Below are 21,071 nucleotides of genomic sequence, written 5' to 3'. Positions count from 1 at the left end.
TACTTTCCCAAGGTACTATCTTTGATTTGTTTCCAAGGCTACTGTTTCCTGCCTACAATCCTTGTTATATTTGCTAAATGGCAATTCAGATTCACATTATTGGTCTTCATGTGTTATGAAAAAAGAGGAATGTTACATTAGTATTTAGTTATTCATTTGTATTTGCAAAGACTGAAGTGTTGATTTTAAATGACAGAGCTCTCTTTTTATGGAGTTTAAAGGGTTGGGATCTTTTGAAGGTGTTAGATTTTGCTGCTGAGAAGATGGGGGAGATGAGGGAAGTAATTAGCTATGCCAACATTGCTCCAGTTTTGTGGGCATTTTTTAATTGGACCTGTGAGATAGGTCACATAAACCTAATGATTAACACTACATTTGTCTGCTTGAACTTTACAAACAGATTTCATCATAATATCCCATTATTGTATCAACGTTAATGCTCGTTTCTCTACTGTTTCAAGGTACAGAGTTGTGTCAGTGATCTATGGAGAAGCAATAACCTGATTACTTTATATGTAGTAGTCCTCTTACTTGAACTTGAAAGTTCAGATGCAATGAAAGCCAATCTGATATCCTTTTTGAGATGCATGAAATAGATATGTAATCATATCAGTTCTTTAATCTTGGCTTTTGTAAAGTGGACCATAAAGCATCACTCACATGAAAAAGTCGAGATACTAAAATTCTTAATTAGCAATAAAAACGTATGTCACTCCATACTCTTAAACATGTAAACATGTATACAACTGCCATATTCCTAAACCTAGAATTATCAAAAACTATTGAAATCAACTTTCTAACAACTGAAGACTATTCACACAGTTGTACTTTTATTGCATCTAAAAGTTAAGATAAATATATGTGCTTTAAATATGTGTACACAAACACAAAGACAGCAAAGATTTACTCATGTGTAATTTTTCCTTTCCTGAAGTAGGTACATGATGCTTTATGTCAAGGGTTTTCAACTGGGGGTACTTGGGATGCCGTCAGGGGGTACTCAGCAGCGTGTATGGCCACCACCACTTCCGCACCCCTGGTCATCAACTGGCTGCTGGGGGACCCCCCACCTCATCTGGCCACAGGATTCCTGCCTTCTCAACCAGCCACTGGGAGTAACACCAAACCAAAAAGGTTGAAAATTTCTGCTTTATGGCATATTGCACCTAGATTAATTCTTCTCATCTTCCAAGCACAGAGGAAGAAAATAAAAATGCACATATACACCTCTACCTGGCTTCATAATAGACTATTAAGTGTTCAGAGAACTGACTGATTCTCTGATTCTTCAAGCTTTAATTGCATTACAAGCAGAACCAAGGAGGTGATCCTCCTCCTTTATGCGACACTGATAAGGCTGCAGTTGGAGTACTGCGTCCAGTTCTGGGAGCCACACTTCAGGAGGGATGTGGACAGCATTGTGAGGGTCCAGGGGAGGGCCAACTGCATGATTCAGGGACCCTACGAGGAGAGGTTATGAGACCTTAACCTGTTCAGCTTTCACAAGAGAAGGCTGAGAGGGGACCTGGTGGCCATCTATAAACTTACTAGGGGGGGACCAGTGGGGAATGGGAGAGACCTTGTTCCCCCAAGCGCCTCCCAGAGTAACAAGGAATAATGGCCGTAAGTTGTTAGAGAGTAGGTTCAGACTGGAAGGCACTACCATAGTCAGGGCCACTAGGATCTGGAAACGACTTCCAAGGGAAGTATTGCTGGCACCTACCTTGGGGGTCTTTAAGAGAAGGCTTGAAGATTACCTAGCTGGGGTCATCTGAGCCCAGTTTTCTCTCCTGCCCAGGGCAGGGGATCGGATTAGAAGATCTGCAAGGTCCCTTCCGACCCTATATCTATGAATATATGAACTGCAAATTTTAAATGCTGATTAATAAACATTACAAAATATCACGCATCACCAGGTATGACATTTTCTCTCTTCAGCTGCTTGGTTATTGTACTACACTATTAACTAGGTTTGTCGGGGGATGGGGATGTTGACAACAGGGAAATGCCAGGAATGACGAACCTCAAGCCAGGTGCTGGAACAGTCCATGTAAGTACCAAGGGTCCCGCTAAGCATCAGAATGGGGAAGTAGCAAGGGCATGTATTGTGGGGCTTAGATGCCTCTATACTAATGCTAGGAGCATGGGGAACAAGGAGGAGGAATGTGTACTCCTGCTTGCAAATAAAGAATTCGACCTCGTTGGGCTAACAGAAACTTGGTGGGATCCTACCCATGACTGGGCAGTCGACATTGAGGGCTACAGGCTGTACAGACAGAACAGTGGGGAAAAAGCAGGAGGGGAGGAGAGAGGCATTGCTTTCTATGTTAAGGAGCAATATACATCTTCTGTAGTTAATTTGGGCCAGGAAGAAGGGCAAATTGAGGTACTATGGGTCAGGTTACAGGGGGGATTGGGGTAAAAGGGACTTGATAGTGGGGGTCTACTACACAGTCTACCGGGGGGCAAGTTAGGCCTAGAATTCTTGAGACAGCTCTCAGAGGCAGTGTGCCCAAAGGACCTGGTTGTCATGGGGGACTTAGACTTCCCAGATATCTGCTGGGAGAAACAGGCAGCCAGGTCTGCCCATTCATGAAAGTTTCTAACCTCCTTACAAGACCTTCACCTACCACAGGACGTACATGTTCCCACTAGGGGAAATACCTTACTAGACTTGTTACTGGCCACATGGGTTGACTTGGTGGGGGATCTGCAGGGGCAAGGTAACCTAGGGGACAGTGACCACCTATTGATATGGTTCACTATCTGGAGAAAGGTGGGGAAGATAACTAGTAGGGTGGAAGTGCTAGACTTCAGGAAGGCCAACTTCAACAAGCTCAGGAGTTTAGTTAAGGAGGGACTGACTGGTAAAAGCCTTGGAGAGATGGGAGTCCAGGAAGGGTAGGTGTTTCTCAAGGGACTAATCCTGCTGGCATAGAAAAGGACCATTCCAGTACACAAAAAAGGAGGCAAAAAAGCAAAGAAACCCTCTTTGTGGAGCAGGGAAATCCAGGAGAGCCTGGAGGGGAAAAAAGAGGCCTACAGGCTGTGGAAGCAGGGGGCTGCCACTAAGGAGGAGTATAACTGCTTGGCTCAAGCTTGCAGGGAAAAAGTGAGAACAGCCACAGTGGAAACGGAGCTTAGGCTGGCAGCATAAGTTAAGGATAACAAAGTCATTCTTTAAGTACACAGGAAGCAAAAAGAAGGTGCAGGGTAACTTAGGGCTCCTAACTAGGGCAACTGGTAACAGATAGGATGGCCAAAGCGGAGCTTCTAAATGATTTCTTTGCATCCATGTTCCTGGACACGAATACAAATACGCATCCCATTTGGACCTTAGGTAAGACCAGTATAGATACTGACCCACCAACTGTTCGAGCTGACCTAGCAAAGGGGCACCTGGAGGGGTTAAATGTATTTAAGTCAACATGTCCTGATGATCTTCATCCTAGGGTACTTAGGGAATTAGCTGGAGTCATAGCAGAGCCACTAGCACAACTGTTCGAGCGCTCATGGTGCTCAGGACAGGTTCCAGAGAATTGGAAAAGGGCCCATGTGGTCCCTATTTTCAAGAAGGGGAGGAAGGAGGAACTGGGTAACTATAGTTCAGTTAGTCTCACCTGTATCATTGGCAAGACCTTTGAGAAAATTGTTAAGAATCACATTTGTGGGGGACCAGTGGGTAAAATGTTGCCAAGGGCTATCATCATGGGTTTACAGCAGGCAGATCCTTCCTGACTAACCTGGTTTCATTTTATGACCGGGTCACAAAATGCTTGGATGAAGGAACAGGGGTAGATGTTATTTACTTAGGTTTTAAAAAGGCCTTTGACACAGTGTCACACCCAAATAAACTAAAGAGTTGCAATGTAGATTATTACACAGTCTGGTGCATAGAAAATTGACTTATGGGACACACCCAGAGAGTGGTGGTTGATGGGTTGGTTACTACCTGGAGAAATGTGGGCAGAGGAGTCCCCCAAGGCTCCTTCTTGGGACTGGTACTATTCAGTATCTTCATTAGTGACTTGGGCAAGGGAGTAAAAAGCACCCTGTCCAAGTTTGCTGACGACACCAAACTATGGGGGGAGATACACAAACTAGACAGATGGTGGGGAGCAAATCCAGGCTGATTTAGACAGGCTGGGGAAATGGACTGAACAGAACAGGATGCATTTTAACAAGGATAAGTGTCATGTGTTGTACCTGGGGAGGAAGAATCATCAACACTCCTGTAGCCTGGGAGGTACCACTATAAGTAGCACAGCTGCGAAAAGGAATCTTGGAGTTGTAGTTGACTCCAAAATGAACACGAGTCACCAGTGTGATGAGGTAATAAGTAAAGCTACTGCACCCTTTCTTGCATAAGTAGGTGCCTCACAAACAGGTCTACAGAGGTGATACTTCCCCTCTATGCGGGATTGGTTAGGCCACAGCTGGAGTACTACATCCAGTTTTGGGCACCACACTTCAGGAGGGATGTGGATGCCCTGGAGAGGGTTCAGAGGAGGGCCACTTGTCTAGTTAAAGGTCTACAGAAAAAACCCTATGTGGACCAATTGGGAGACCTGAACCTCTTCAGCCTCCACAAGAGGAGACTGAGAGGATCTCGTAGTCGCCTACAAACTCATCGAGGGTGGGTGGTGGGGCAGCAAGAAATAGGGGATACAATGTTTACCAGGGCGCCTGTTGGGGTAACTAGAAATAATGGCCACAAACTGGAAGAGAGCAAATTCAGATAGGACATCAGAAAAAATTCTTTACACTGAGGGTTGCCAAAATATGGAATAAACGTCCAAGGGAGGTGGTGCTGTCCCCTTCCTTGGAGGTGTTTAAAAGGAGATTGGGCAGACACCTGGCTGGGGTCATCTGACCCCAGTACTCATTCCTGCCCAGGGCAGGGGGTAGGACTCGATGATCTAATAGGACCCTTCCGACCCTAACATCTATGAAACTATGAAAAAGAGCAAGATTAAAGGTGCCGCTAACTTCCACCACAACTTACGCAGTCCCTACTTATAACTGGGAATTAGCCAACAGTAAAATCATTCTCAATAAAGAACTTAAAATATTTGGAAAAATGAATGAAGGGGAAAACTAGCTCTTAATAGAGGGATTTTTTTTGTTTTTCACTTTTCTTCTTACTGTATGCAAATTTTATAAAGGAAAACCAGAAGGAAGATGGCAGAAACCTTTGTCCAAACATTTTATCAGACAAAGACAGACACCTATGACAAAGTGACAGATAAGAAGAAAGAGGTAGTTAGCCATGTCAATCTGAAGTCAGGGTAGATTTGTACTTTACAGACTAACTCAAAGATATATAAGATTTTATGAGCCCAAGCTCACTTCATCAGATGCTGTGAAAGGACATGCACAGAGCAATACATCAAATGAAGAGAGTGATTTGAATACAAAAGACTTCACTCCAGACTTCTACAACACCAACCGCTGGGCAAGCACAACAGAATCCCACTGGTTGTCACCTACAGCCCCCAGCTTGAACCCCTTGGACACACCATTAATGACCGCCAACCCTCCTAGAAAAGGACAACTGTCTCAAGGTAGCCATTAGGGACAAACCTGTCCTGGTTTACAGACAGTCCTGTTGTTCCCCCCCCCCAACCTCGCACAGCATCTCTCAAGCAACAGACTACCTAACACCTGTTCTGAGGTACCAAGCCTTGCAATAGACCCAAATGCCAGAGTGGCCCCTTCACCAATACACTGATTATAACATCTAAGTGTCATTCGCCTGTAACAGTACCAATGCTGTGTACACCATCACCTGTTTACAGTGCCCCTCTGCTGCTTACATTGGACAGACGAGGTGAAGCAATCCCCGCATGTTAGAATGAATGAACACAGACGTGACATCAGCTCCAAAAAGACACACAAGCCTGTGTGGCTGAACAATTTAACCTACCTAGACATTTCATCACTGATCTCAGGTAGTGGTTCTTAGAGAAACCAAGAGACAGAAACCAATTGGAACAAGAAACTATGGAACAAGAAATCATCCACAGACTGAATTGTATTAAATATGGTCTAAGTAAGGACCACAAATTCTTATCCCATTACCTGGATTAACTTTTGTGACCTTTTTGTCACTATGAGTTTATTGCTTGTTTGCCTGTCCCAGCAGTGCCCCCCTTCCTGTCTTTTGTATTCAAATCACAGGTCTCCATTTTACCACATTTACTTAAATCCATGACAAGGTTTTTTCCCCATTCAAAATGGGAGGGGAGATTGTGTGGTACACGGCAGATCATGGAGAAGACTGTGCAATGTGTAGCCCAGGTGGCTGCAGGGGAGACCAGGCAGTAGCAGGGGGGCTGCTACGGCTCAGGCTTCAGCTCCAGCCCTGATCCAAACCAGGGGCCAGAAGCTGCCACTGCTTATCCACCACATGCTCTGTGCTCTGGGCTGGAACCAGAGCCAAAGCTTCCACATCAGGTAAGTAGCTGCAGGATGGGCAGGAGGTGGGGCAGGCAGAAGGCAGTGGGGTGGGGGGCAAGTGGTCAGGGCACAGACAGCATGGGGGGCAGGGGCAGGCATTGGAGGCAAATGGCAGGAGGGACAGGAGGCTAGAGAGCAGGCACCAGGAGGGATAAGCAGCAGGGAGACAGATAGCAGAGGGGATGGTGCCAGAGCTATGGTGTACTTAATGCCCCAAGCTAGAACCAAAGCCACCACACTGGATAAGCAGGGGAGGATGGGGGGGGAGGATGGCAGGTGGCAGCAGGGCAGCAGGTGTGGGCAGGCAGAAGACGGGTCAAGTGGTCAGGAAGCAGATGGCAGGAGGTAAGTAGCAGGGAGAAACAGGAGGGAGAGGAGCAGCTACTAGAGGAGGCAAGTGGCAGGCACGGGGGAGGGAACAGTGGGGAGAGAAGTGACAGGGATCAAGCCACCACTTGCCCCTCTACCGCTGCTTTCCCAGGCACAGCAATAGAGGGAGGATGAGTTAAAGACAACCCTCCAAGAATCAGATTCTATACAAGGAAACGTGCAACAAATCTATAATTTTCCATGTACAAAATATGATTATTGGCAGGGAGGATATCTTAAATTTCAAGTCATCTTGGATTTGGGTACATACAGTATACATTGCTCTCTGTATGTCCTTTCACAGCATCTGATGAAGTGAGCTTGGATAAGAAGAATACGTTATAGACATACAACCAAAGTGCCTGAATAAACCTGTTCTGCATGGAAAATAACAGCATGCTACACTGAGGAGGAGGATTTTTGTGAAAAAATTGTCAGCCTGACAAATAACTGAATTTCTCCATCTAAAATAGTGTGGATGCCTTTCCTGTTTGAACCAGATTTTGCATAAACAGAAGCTGAATGACCCAACCACATCAAAAGTGTGTAGTTGATTCTCCTAGTTACCAAGAGGCTTAGCAAACAAGGATAGCAAGTAGACTGGTTCAAACAAAAAAAAATGTCAAGGGACAGAAAGTTCAAGCCAAACCAGAGAATCACCTCATCTAAGAAAAATGTGTAGCTAAGGTTGCCAGAGGAGTAAAAAGGAGAGGCCCCCATGTTTGGATAATAAGGAGAAATAATACAGGTTGAACTGATCATAGAGCACTGTTTAGCAACAAGAGAAAATGTATATCTGTAGTAAATTATCCAAAAGCAAAAAACTTAAGCAATAGATAAGCTTGTTCCAGGGAATAATTCATCATTATAATGATTAAAAAAACAGGGACTCTTTAAATTAAATCTTCAGGCAATCCTGCAATCTACAAATATAAGTGCTTTGTTCACTTTCTCTGAGCTGGCTCCACAATTCACAGCTTGGAGCAAACTCCAGTTAATTCCCTGCTCCAAGGGGAATGTAAAGAATGGCCCATAATTCAGTAGTGGTCAACTATTAGGAACTGAGTAGGGAGAAAAGTTAGAAATGGAGACCAGCTTGTTGGAAGCACTGAAAGAAATGGTTAGTGTATAAAGCATAAATTTCTTGTTGATGCTTATGCTTAAGTTCTGTGCTGGATGACTCTTAATAGAAATAATTTTTGCTTTAAGTGATAGCAGCTTATAACAGTGTTTCTTTCCATGAAGTTGCAGTTTAAGATGTGTAATACTGTTGTTCAGGTAATGTAACAAGGAAGCATGGTGCCGAATTTTGTTTCTTCAATATCTGATGGGACATTTTTGGAATTAAGGCTGTATATTTTGTGTCAGGGAGAAAAAAGCAAAAAAAAGTATTTTACCCTGCAAAAGATAGTAAAGATTCACTAAAAACTGCACCAAAGGATTAGATTTAAAAATGCATCAATACAAGGATTTTAGTCCTACTTTATTCTTATTACTTCAACTATATATTGTTACCACTGATACCTCCCCTAGTGTTATATTTATGTTTTACTGCAAGCATCTCAAAACAACTGCCAGGTTGAAAAACAGAAAGAAAGGAAAGAACCATTAATCAAGTCCCCTCTTTGCCTATGCCATGGCTATCCACACTCTGAGTGGTTGGGGGCTGCACGCTACATTGGCATGAACACCCCAACCCTGCTGCATTATACTGTGCTGCATTCTCCACCAGCCTCAAGCTGTGCAGAGTCCCTGGTTCTCAGAGCTCTCTAGCCACAGGCTTCCTCAGGCCCACAGGCTGCCCCACCCTACCGCAGAGCAGGAGGACAGGGAAGGGAAGGCCACATACTCCAGTGGCAGCAGCAGGAGAGCAATGGAAGGAGCAGTGCCCAGACTAGGAGTCTGGGGGCTGCATGTTAACTTTTTGGGAACCGGTTGTGGTCTTTGGGCCACCAGTTGGACAGCCCTGGCCTACACTGGTGCGCACTGCATGCGATCTAATAACAATAGGACCAAACATACTGAACATGCAGTCCTTCACCTATGACAAACAGAGTCTATAGCAGACGTTCATCTAGACCTCTTCTCCAAATGACACCAGGGATTGGGATGTAACCTTGACATCAGATGACCAACTCAAAGAAAAAAAAAACATTTTCTTCTTCCAAGTTGAATTACCATTTGAAGTATTTGCTTTAGCTGTTAGCAGAGATGCCTGATCCCATCTAAAAGAGTCTGAGAGGGATGGCCTACATGGTAAAAACATGTTAGGATGGACAAGCTTTAAGGATGTTTTGTAGGGAGGTACTCCCAAATTTGGAGGAGTGCTCGCAGACCAAGTAATGGAAGCTGGAAGAGTATTTAGCCATAAGAGTGCTAACATGATTGAAGACACAGGCAATGAGGGAAGCAGAGAAGGCTTCACCTGTAAGCAGGGAAGCTATCAAAAGAAACTTCTGACTAGGAGCAGAGAGCTAGGGAAGGCATGTTAAATGGATCCAAATTGGGTAAAGAGTTAGCAGGAAAGAAAAAATAATCAAAGAAAAAGCTATCATAAACTAGAGTTTATGTACAGATAATGAACAACAGTGATAGATGGCAGTTAAAACCCAGAGTGGTCTATTAATATCACCTTGAATATGGACAACCATTTTTTGGAAACTGGAAGAGGCCCACATTTCACATGGGCCTCTGAACTTGCCAATAATTCCTGGTCTTTAACGTAGGCCAATTTTGAAGGAGAAAAATGTAAGTCAAAAGCTTTAGAATGTTTTGAAATGAGAATTGGGAATTTGTTTAGCTTTTATCTATATAATTCTCCATGGGTTTTATCCAAGTTCTTCACTATTTCTATTAAGCTAAAAAAATTGAAGTTGGAGAAAAATGCCTTTTGTTTTGAAACAAAATGCAAAAGAAACTTGATGATCAAACCAATAACATGTTATCTAAAAATGGATTAATCCATTCTCCTAAATAGTCAGTGTAAGTTACATACCGAGCGCTCACCAGGTAATTTTGCCAAGGTTCCAAAATGGTTTACATTCTTCTATTTTAGGGACGATTTTGTAGAATATTCTAATATTTTAGGTTAGTTACAAAATGGCACAATTTATAAGAAGGTTTAATATTTTGAAATCAGCAAAATACATTACCACATCTACTTTGGGTCTATATAAACATCACTTCTTAATATTAACTTAAATATCCTATTTCATAACAAAAGAATACTTAAAAGAACAGTAAGTCTGCAAAGTTTAACCCTTGGAAGGGTAGGAAATTAGAAAGCAATCTTTACCACGTACATAGTCCCCTTCCCAATATGCACAGCACCCCCTTTATGAGTTGTTAATCAACAAGTTGCTTTAAATCAGAGTTTCTAAAACGTCAAGAAAAGTTGCTAGATTTTGGTCTACACAAATGGTACTCAAGCTCCAGCCCACAGGAGCTCCTCATGGGTCTAGACATTTGACAGAGAGAGAACATGGTATTGTTAAATACTGCTCTCTTGCTGATAAATTTCTATGGGAACTCTGCAGACCAAATAAGCTACAGGGTCGCGCATTTGGATCCTCGCAAACAGTGCTGGGCCAGTGCACAAGACCATGCCTGTGGACCAACTCCATGTCCCAACCCCACACTAGCTTGTACTTCAGTACCAGTTCTTGATGCCTGCTATAAGAGAAGAATAACTTTTCTAACACAGAAGTAAGTTAAGAAGCTCACAGCTGAATTCTGAACTAGAAGTTTTTTCAAGTGACCCTCAAGGTTAATTGTGCAACAGAAGTAGAATCCCAATCTTTTTTAGCCTTTTCACCTTTAAACAGGATTTTTTATCTTTTCAACTTTTAGGCTATCCACATGAACAATACTAAGAGCTTTCCTTTAATCCTTATAGATGACGTAATTAATCCCACATATTTTAGTACTAGCAAAGCAAAACAAAGACTGAAGAAAACAGAGTAGACTTTTATTATGAAGCTAGATGATTTAAAAGTGTATAATTTGCTAGAGTTTGGGGAATAAAAACCAACAGGAATTTAAATTTTAAAAGGTCTACTAGGCTGCCACAGAGTTGGCAACTGTCTGTAAATTTACAGTAAAAAAAAAAACCATGATGTAAAAATGCCTTTCTGTGAAATCTATAAATAAATTTAAGCTATCAACAAAAAACACAAATCTTTCAGTGTGACTGACTGAAGATCTCTCTCAGAAAGACGCTGGACAGCTGAACCTTGATTAAAGGACAGAGAGTATTGCACCGCCATGCAGAAAACAGAGCAGTAGTGCAACACCTTGCAGGAAGCCTTCTCTCCAGGCTTTGTAGATTCCTTCCCCTCTAGTCAAGTTGTGCTGCTGCTGCTGCTGTTGCTGCTGTATATCCAGTACTGTAACACTGCTGTGTTGCAGGTAGGCTTCTTTGGGAGTTGGTGCCAAGACAGGGGCCAGCAGGACCAGTGGGGGCTGAGAGGTAGGCCAGGGGGATCAGGGGAACAGCAGCATGGTATAGGGCAGGGGTTTTCAACCTTTTTTTTAAGGAGTGTACCCCTTCTGGGTACACTTCTGGCAGAGCTGGGGGAGGGAGCAGGGGGAAGGTGGCAGCAGCTGGACATGGAATTGGCGGTGGGGGGGCAGCAGCCAAATGTGGAGCGGGTAGGGCGGGGGGGGGGGCTTGCATGCCAGACATGGAGCAGGGGGCTTGCACACAGCAGCGGCGCAGGGTGGTGGATGACGGCAGCGGTGTGCAAGCTCCCCCCTACTCCCAGGCGGCACCTATGCAGCCTGCAGAGGGGAGCCACTGCCCTCACTCCCTCCCAGCTCCTGCTCCTCGGAGGCAGTGGCACAGGGTGGTAGGTGGCAGTGTTCTGTCCCTGCACACCCATGCATACTCCTAGAGCTCCTTTCCATATACCCCTGGTTGACAACCTGCAATATAGGGTATGGTTGGGAGCATTAGGGTGTGGGGGTGAGTAAGGGACCCTTGGGGTGGGGGCAACATGGTGTAAAACCATTGCTGAAGTCAAAAAGGGTTGCCAGCTCAAGAACATTTTTTTAAGAGGAAACACTTTGCTGCCAACCAAACAGTCTTACTTTTCACTGTGCTTGGTACTAAAACCCTAAATTTGAACCATCCCTTCTAACTGGGCCTGGCAGCACAGTAGGGCCTGGCAATACAATTATATTTACATTATGTAAAACATACAAGTAAAAACATGTTTCAGTAAAAAAGTGTAGTTGTCAGTAAAAACAAATTTTGCAGATTGTCAGTAAAGAAAGTTTTCTTGAGTTGGCAACCCTGACTCATTATAGGGAACCTACCAAAGGAAGCTCTTTTACAGAGACTTAAATACGAACCAGCTAAAGGCCTGAAAACGAGCTCAAAGAAGTCCTATCAAGTACAATGAGCAGTATGCAAGTAAGCATGGAGATAACTGTACAAGGTGATATGGGTAAACAAGAAGGGGAACACTGACCAAATGGTGAGGCTGGGGGCCAAAACAAGTGAGAACAAATAAAAAGGAGCAAACAGGAAGGTTAAATTTGATGCAACAGCTGAAGCAGGCCTAGTGGAGGGATTCAAAAATAACTAGTAACATAACCAAACTTAATGGCTGAACTTTACGGAGTACATGGAAAAAATTGTGTGCGTTTGTGAGAACAGAGAAAAGAATATTGCATCAATCCAAGTAAGATAAAATAAAAGCCTAATAGAGAAACTGGGATATTGAAATGAAAATACAAGGACAGATCTTGGAAAAATTTAAGAGGAAGCAATAGCAGGATTTGAATATGGCCAAGAAGAATGAGTAACCATCAGAGAGGAGTCAAACATAATACCCAGACGTGGGCTTCAGTGACAACAGAGATCATTCAGAATTATGGTGATGACTTATACCAGTGGTTGTCAACCTTTTCAGACGCAAGCCTCTACTCATTAGTCTCACAGCATCCTTCAGAAAATGCCAGCTCTTAACTTTCACTCATTTTTTGACTATGGAAAACATAACAAGAGCAAATTTTCTGTTACAAAGAACTCGGAAAGATGATAAGAGATTCAGGAAAGATTCAGGATGACCTTGACAGACTAGATTCATGGGTAGAATGAAATCAGATGAGATTTAACAAGGAGAAGTGCAAGGTTCTTCACCTGGGTGGGAAGAACCCTCGCCATAACTACATGATGGATGGTAGTACACTGGGTGGCACAGCATCTGAACAAGACCTGGTGGTCACAATCAACTGGAAGATGAACATGAGCCAACAGTGTGATGAGTTGCCAAAAGGGCAGCTAGAACTCTGGTGTGCATCAGCTGATGTGTGGCCAATAGATCCAGGGAAATGCTCCTTCCTCTCTATTTGGCGTTGGTGAGGCCTCAGCTGGAGTACTGTGCCCAGTTCTGGGCACCACACTACAAGAAGGATGTGGATAATCTTAAGAGGGTACACAGAAGGGCCACCCGCATGGTTAAGGGCATGGAGGGCAGGCCCTATGAGGAGAGACTCTGGGAACTAGGCCTGTTCAGTCAAAGTAAGAGAAGGCTGAGAAGTGATTTGATAGCCGCCTACAAGAACATCAGGGGTGAGCACCGAGAACTAGGGGAGCAACTCTTCAGGAAGGCACCTCAAGGGAAGACAAGGACCAAAGGGAATAAACTAATAGAGGGTAAATTCAGGTGAGGCATAACAAAACACTTTTTCTCTGCAGGGGTCACCAGAATCTGGAACACACTCCCAGCAGAGGTGGTGCAGTCACTCTCCTTGGAGGTGTTCAGGATGAGGCTGGACAGGCACCTTGTCAAGCTTGTGTGAGCCCTATAACTCCCTGCACACAGCAGGGGACTGGATTTACAGGTCCCTTCCGGTTCTATGGTTCTATGATTTTATGAAAATGTTTTTGACACTTTTCAGAAAAGACAACAGGAGAGCTGAATTACAAATACAATAAAACCTAGTTTATCAGTCACTGGAAGAACTCATTTTTATAGTTCTTCTATTAGTTGACGCACTGAATCTCTGTCAGAGTCCTATTTATTTGTATATAAGACACTGGCTAGTTCATCATCTGTTAAAGTGGAATTCTTTTCCAAATGTACACACATTCAAGATTACAGTGTAATCTACTCCTCATAATTAGTCATCTAAAAACTGATCTATGCTATCCAAACTGGGGTGACCATAATAATTTTAAGGAAATCCGGAACAGGAGGCATCAGCACATGCATGCATGCACAACCACACAGCCCCAATGCCGAGGCTCCCAGAAGCAGAGCCAGGCAGGACAGCATGGCATATACACACCTGACCCCACAGCTCCCAGGAGTGGGGCTGGGCAGGACAGTGCATTTTACACATGCATACCCCCACCCACCCACTGTTTCCTCAACCCCGCAGCTCCCAGAAACAGGACGGAGTGGGGCAGCGCAGAGGCCTGTGGTTGGGTTCCATCCCCATGTGCAGAAGCTGCACTTGGCTGGGAACGGCCCCTGTACAGCACCCCCTGGGCACCACCAGCTCATGCTGCGCAACCACACAGAACTTCTCCCTGCTGCTATCAGCGGCCTGGAGTGCAGTCCCAGAGCCGCTACCCCAAACTCAGGTCAGTGGCAGCCAGGAGGGATCCCACTCCCCTCAGGGCAGGGGTTCAAGCTGCACCCTACCCCAGGAAAGCCCCATCTTCACTTGGGCTCTGGGCTGCAGCAGTGGCCACTCCCTGGTCCTGACTCCACAGGGCTTCAAGCCGGGAGTTGCTTCCCAAGTAGTCAGTCAGAAGCCAAGCACATGCTTTTGCTTCAATTTTCTCCAACAGCTGGGACTCTGAGATAGCATATGAAATCCAGGGTTGTCCTGGCCAATCCAGCATGTAGGTTCCTCCTATCCATACATCTGTGGTGCTCACAAAATATTGCATATTCTGCAGCTTTTCTTGTCTTAACAAGACACAGATGATAAACAGTTCCATCTTACACAATTATCTTCTACTCTGTGGATGAGTGCATTTGAGAATGCAAACCAAAAAATATTTGACTATTTTATTCCCTCATAATTATGCAATTCTTACATAGTAAGCACTCTGAATGTCTGTAGTAAGAATTTACAAAATAAGCATTTATTTGTATAAGAATATACTACTCAAACCAGACTAGGATGTACTTGGAAATTTTGTAATATACTCTTATCAGTTACAAAACATCAACAATCATTCCTGACCATGTCTCCATACAGGATGTAAAATATGCCTCAGGAAAAGTTTAAAAAATGACTAGCTAATGATAATTGGTCATTCATGGTTAATTAGTCATTATTACCAACCTCTTGGAATAACAAATCAGATTTTAACCAGATTCTACTATAATTCTTTTCTTGTTTAATTACAACCAATTGTGACAGTATATTATTCAAGTTGATAACATTTCTATGGAAATGGTACATACCTGTTTCCCTGCCCTCACTGTATGCAGATATATGAGGCCATGGCATTTTGCTGCCTGACCTGGTTTGAAATAAGGCATCAAGAATTGAATAGGACAATCCAGACATGGAAGGAACACCTTGGAAATACAACAGAAATCTGCAATGACTAGGGATTAACTTCTAACAACTGGGACTCATGACCTGGGACCACAGAGCTCCAGAAGAGAGAAATTGGCTTGAAAAAAGGACCGCAAGAGGGAAGTGGGAAGGACAGCATGCACTCCAGAGAGACAAATCCAACAAAGCCTTTCACCTTCTCCCATGTGGACTTTATGTTCAACTTGAACCCTGAGCCAGGAATTGTGACTGCTACATTCCAGTTGCCCCCTCAATACCCGGTATTGAATACCGGCATGTTTTACAAGAGCTGAGTTGCTTGACAGTTCATTTCTGGTTATATTACATCACCTGAGGGGTAAAGCTCCTATCCAATGCTAAGCCAGTCATTTTCAAACTTCCTAAAATCAAAGAACCCTTTCATATCACTTTTTCTGTTGTACTGCCCCTACCTCTGAACTCTGCAGGCTATGTGAGTTGACACGGAGCCAGGCAAACCAGTATGGCAATGGCAGAGCTCTGACTCCTGCCCTGCTCCACCATTATCCCGAAATGTCTTTGTGGAACGCCTGATGACCTATTGCAGAACCCCGGGTTCCATGGAACACCATGTGAAAACCACTGTGCGAAGCTAATTGGGCTTGGAAACAAGGTCATGGAAACAAAGTCTGCTGTGACCTAAAGACCCAGTCACAGAGCCAAAAAACTCTTGGGGCTCATCCCAACTAGAAGCTATTCCTGTGGTTCATTAAGCAGGATTCAAAGGAGACTGCGTAAAGGCTTGTGGTCTCAAGCAAGAACTTCTGCAAAATCCATGACACTATTACATAATGGTGGTGGCTTAATAAGAGCTGATCTTTCATGGAAGTGATTAGCTTGATTTTTAAGCCTATGTATTATAAAATCCCAACATTTTCATACCATACTTTATAAAATATATTCTAAAAATATTTTTATCTATGTCCCTTGCAATGTATTTTGCTTAAAAACCGTAGGTCTGGTTTTTCTCTGTGTCCAAAGATACCCATCACTGTGCCATATTTGCATTTCTCGCTGTACCTCCTACTGTTGCCGTGGCAACTGGCTCTGATTTGTACTGCCGTCACCAACTGTCAGGATAGGTTCTATGTAAGCAGAAAAATGGCTTAAGTAATATTTGCATAATACATAACAATAAAAAAACCATAATCCTTCTGTTTGCTAAAATGTATTGGAGGTTTACATTCTGATTAAAGGTTTCTCATCTTATTTTTATCAAACGTCTTGGGCACAGACAGAAGTGACAATTTTCGCCTGATCTGGCCCCTGAAAACATTCTACAGCCACGACCAAATTACCAGTGCCTGACTACAGTGTGCTTTTAAAGAGCCCAGTCCTGTGAAAATCAGAATCCTCATTATATATCTGCATGCACTGGGAGCAGGGCTGAGCTGCCTGCTCCTAGTGCTGTTTTCAGGACGGAAGGGTAGAAAGGGAATGGTGAGAGCTCGTTCTGGGGGCTGCCGAGCTTACACTGGAGGGGGGGGCAGGTGGTCTGGAGCCCCTCTGAGATGGGAGGACTCCAATCCACCTCCACCACCCTCCAGTGCTTTCTGGGCAACCCTCACAATGGGCTCCCCCTGCTCCCTTTCCCCCCTCCCATTCACAGGGCTGGGACGGGGGAGAGGTGCTGCTAAGGGAGGGCAGCTGCAGGTTTGTAGCCACTCTAAACAGTAGCTGAATCCCCCAACCCTTGGGACCCAATAGCAAACATAAGTTAAAATGGCGGGTTGTTATTCTATCTCCACCTCTTAAGAGCATTGCATTATTAAGCTTAAAATCATAGCATGGGAAATATGTTTGCTGTAGGTAATACCCTTGTCTGTTTTACTTTCAGCTACAAAACCAAGCAAACCAAGTACTGTGTAAGTGAATAAGCTTGAGTTGTCCTGCATTCAACGGTGAGGGCAAAAAGAGGCTTATTTTATTCACTAGGGAATGAAATAACCCTCAAGCTTCATCGCCGATAAAATGCAAAATATAAGAACATAAAGTCATTCTTGGAATTAGAAAGGCTATTAACTGCCACAGAGTGGCAGCTTTATTTGCAATCTTAAAGAATTCATAGGATGACATCTTACTTTGGCCCTATCCCTCAAGTAAACTGACTTCAAAAACCAATGCAATTAAATACATTTAGATATTTCCCTGAAACTCTGGTTGTCTGAATATAGTTGTATAATGAGTCCATATGCTATCATCTCAGGCATAAGATCTGGAAGTGAAGTTAACTCAAATTTTCAAAAGGCAATTCACCCCTTGGCTAATATAAAAAAAAAAAAAGATATTTTCAACCCTACATGGACTTTAACTTAAAGGACAACTGAAAAGAATTATTAGAACAGAAACTGCTTTTCATTTGTGAGTGATGAATAGTGTAAGGCAGGGATAAGCAACCTTTATTGGTTGTGGGCTGGAATGACTCACCTTCGGTCGGAGGCAGGCAGAAGGGCAGATGCTAGGATCCTGTTGCCTCCTCCACTTCTCCCCATAATGGAACAGGGAGAGCACCCACAACCAAAGACCCTTTCTGTGGGCCAGATAAAAAGGTTCCATAAGCCAGATCCAGCCCACAAACTGTAGGTTGCCAATTCCTAATATAAAAGGTTTTAAAAACAGAAGAGAAAATTAGAAGGAAAATCCTGTTTCTGTCAACTCTAACTATCAGAGCTGGTCAGGACATTTTTGTCAAAGCTAGATCACTTGGTAAAGCGGTATCAAATTCTGACAATTTTTTTTGGCTAGGAAAGTTTATTTGACACAAAAAAAATCCCACACTCCACAGGTTGATACTTCAGGCAAAAACTTTGGACCTGAAGGCTCAAGTGGTTGCTCCAACTGATACAGAAAGAACTAGGATGAAATACTTTGCTTTGATTCATGCGAAGTATCCGACTTGAACCTGGGACCCCCGACAGAGCCCAGGCTACTGCCCTAACCACAGGTTACAGAGCATGAGAGTCAGTCATTCTCTTGCATCCCTTCAACAAGCAAGCCCTAAATCAAAAAAAACTGTTGAAAGTTGTCATGAAACAAAAATGCCATTTTCGAGATAGCTCTACTAACAACCAAGAGGAAAACACAGTGAATTAAATTACCATACAGCAATTGGTCTCAACAGTTTTAGTACTACTAATTGCTTGAATATAGGGAACAGGATTAGACATATCACTAGTAAAAACTATAATAAATATGAAAATCAGAGATTTAAGTATGCTACCACCAGATGATATAGTCCCATAACCTAAAGCTTCTCATCTCCACAAAAAACAAGAAGCAAACTGCTGGAGGCTATGATATTTTATCTGTGTACTTGGCTCATATAATAGTAACTCTCCAGAAAGTTCTTTTCTTTCTTTTCTAATCTAAGAATGTAGCTATGTTATGAGCTACTTACTTGTAAGAATCAGTGAACTAATTGATCACTCAAAAAACTTCCAAAATGCCATTTTTACATGAAGAGAATAATACAGTATTTACTAAGTCCAACAAACTAAAATAAATAAGACGGTAATAATATCTGTAAAGAGTCTTAAATGTGAGAACATGTTTTCAAGTATTATAGAAAGCCTCTCTTACACTATAATTACAGTCATTGTGTAAGCATTGACAGACATTTTCTACAGTAGCTATAAAACACCTAATAAAAGTCAATCTACTTCACAAAATTTTGTGCAAAAGATGGTTCCAGTTTGGCAATTCTGCAGAGCCAAACCACAGTAACAAACAGTTTGATGAGTTATTTTTCTTATAAAGTATAAATACAATTTATCAATTTCTTTATATCAATATCAAAAGCAGCAAAAGGCAATTGGATTGAAAACTGAAAAAAGAATAGGAAAAGAGTGCTGAAAGAGTTTTAGTCACAAAGGTTAAGGGGTTTTATATCATCAAGTATACTTTTACAACGCAAGTCATTGCTGGAAACAAAAACTGCCTAACGTCGAATTACAAGGTTCTTTGGGTGAATCCAATATCTTTTATTAGACCAATTCAAATAGTTGGGAAAATTCTTCTTAGCAAAGCTTTCAGGCACAAACACCCTTTGTCAGGCTGAGGAAGCATCTGCAGGTGATCTGTGCTCTTTCTGTGCTCTTTCTGGATGGAGTGGCAAAGCAACCAGAGGCCAGTACAGATGCAAGAATGCATTTTTTTCCCCCTGAGACTAACAACTCTTAATACTTCCCTATTCTAGTAAGAGCTGCTGTCCTGAACACTTCAAATTCCTCGAGGTACTACCTTAAAACAAAAGAGTAACAAAACAGATCAAAAAAATCTCTCTTTTTGTTTGATAATACTCAGCCTGCTGGACTGGAAAAACGTGCTAGACAAGGTTATTGGGGTCTCAAAACTGCTTGCTAATTGCAAAATATTCAGGAAAAAAAATATGAACCTCTAAAATGTAATAATTTAACTACTGTTCTTCATCACAGTAAACTATCTAATTTAATCTGCATGAGTAATGCCATATTTATCAAATCAGCCTACTTCATTCTTTCCATATTCAAGGGATATGCTCAAAAAACTAATTAGTCTTTTCTATTTTTAAACTCTACGGCTAGCATGTGTATGTATCTCCACTATGAGGGAAATGGAATGCTCAGGACTGAAAGTGAAGTTATGAATACAAAGAGACAGAACTTGGGTCATCCTTATCATCATCATCGGCAATCCCTTGTAGTTAAGGGTGATCGTCTTCCAGATTGTTTTCTCTGTGGGTCAGAAGATGGCTGATGAGGCCTATCAGGGATCAACAGACTCTGTTAGAGCTCAAGCACATTTCCATGTGAGGTGAGTGGCTCTGGGTTCTTAATCTGGTCCATGGCATACTGTTTTGCCTGTTTTTCTGTTGTCACTGTAAGATTTCAAAGTACTGAGATTCTTGCCGCAGACCCTTCCTCCCCCCTGGGCAAATCTCCCATGAGTTGATGTTGATGTTGCATTTTTCAAGCTGGCCTTGAGGACATCCTTGAAACCCTTTCTCTCTCCTCCTCTTACGTGTGTGCCTTGACTGAAATAGGAGAATTAAAAACTTGCTTTGGGAATCTGGAGTTGGACATACAGATGACATGGCCGGCCCTGTGAAGTTGATGCTGGATGATCATCGCCTCGAAGTTTGCTTGAGAAAGGATGTTAATGTTGGCATGTCTGTCTTCCACTTGATTCAGGATCTTCTGCATTCAGCATTTATGGTACTTCTCTGACAGCTTGAGGTCTCCTGTACATTATTGTACAGAGCTGAGATGTGGACAAAGTGGGGATTATAACTCCTTGATAAACCATGAGTTTGGTTTTGGATCTGATGTCGCAATCTTCAAACACCTGTTTCCTCAGGCGTCTGAAGGCTACACTTGCACATTTGAAGCTATGTTGGAATTCTTCATCTGTCAGCCTTCTGCAAGAGATGGTTTGTGAGGTATGGGAAATATGCAACATTCTCCAGAGTTTCACTGCAAATCTGAATTCCCTCTCAAAACTTGTGCAGAACTATACTATAAAGGACTGCATCTGACAAGCTGAAAGAACAGAAACTAAATTCTGAATGTCACAATAAATGTAATAATCCAACATGCTGTAGTTTCATTCCTTTTTGTACTACTGGGTTGGATGTTTGACTTTTCCAGTATCTTACTTTTGAACTTTTTAATATTTATTTCAATTAGTAATGATTTATTACC

The 21,071-nt window shown here is 42.9% G+C and overlaps 1 protein-coding gene across 9 annotated transcripts in view; it reads right to left on the bottom strand.

The window, feature by feature from the left end:
* The window catches only part of SRPK2 (SRSF protein kinase 2), a 269,647-nt gene that overhangs the window by 102,851 nt on the left and 145,725 nt on the right, over positions 1-21,071 (bottom strand). The window lies entirely within an intron of this gene.

Source organism: Crocodylus porosus, unplaced genomic scaffold (genome assembly GCF_001723895.1).
Source record: "Crocodylus porosus isolate Cpor-Errol unplaced genomic scaffold, CroPor_comp1, whole genome shotgun sequence".
Taxonomy (NCBI): Eukaryota; Metazoa; Chordata; order Crocodylia; family Crocodylidae; genus Crocodylus; species Crocodylus porosus.
Note: the sequence above shows the minus strand (reverse complement) of the source record. Positions and strands in the feature narration are given on the sequence as shown.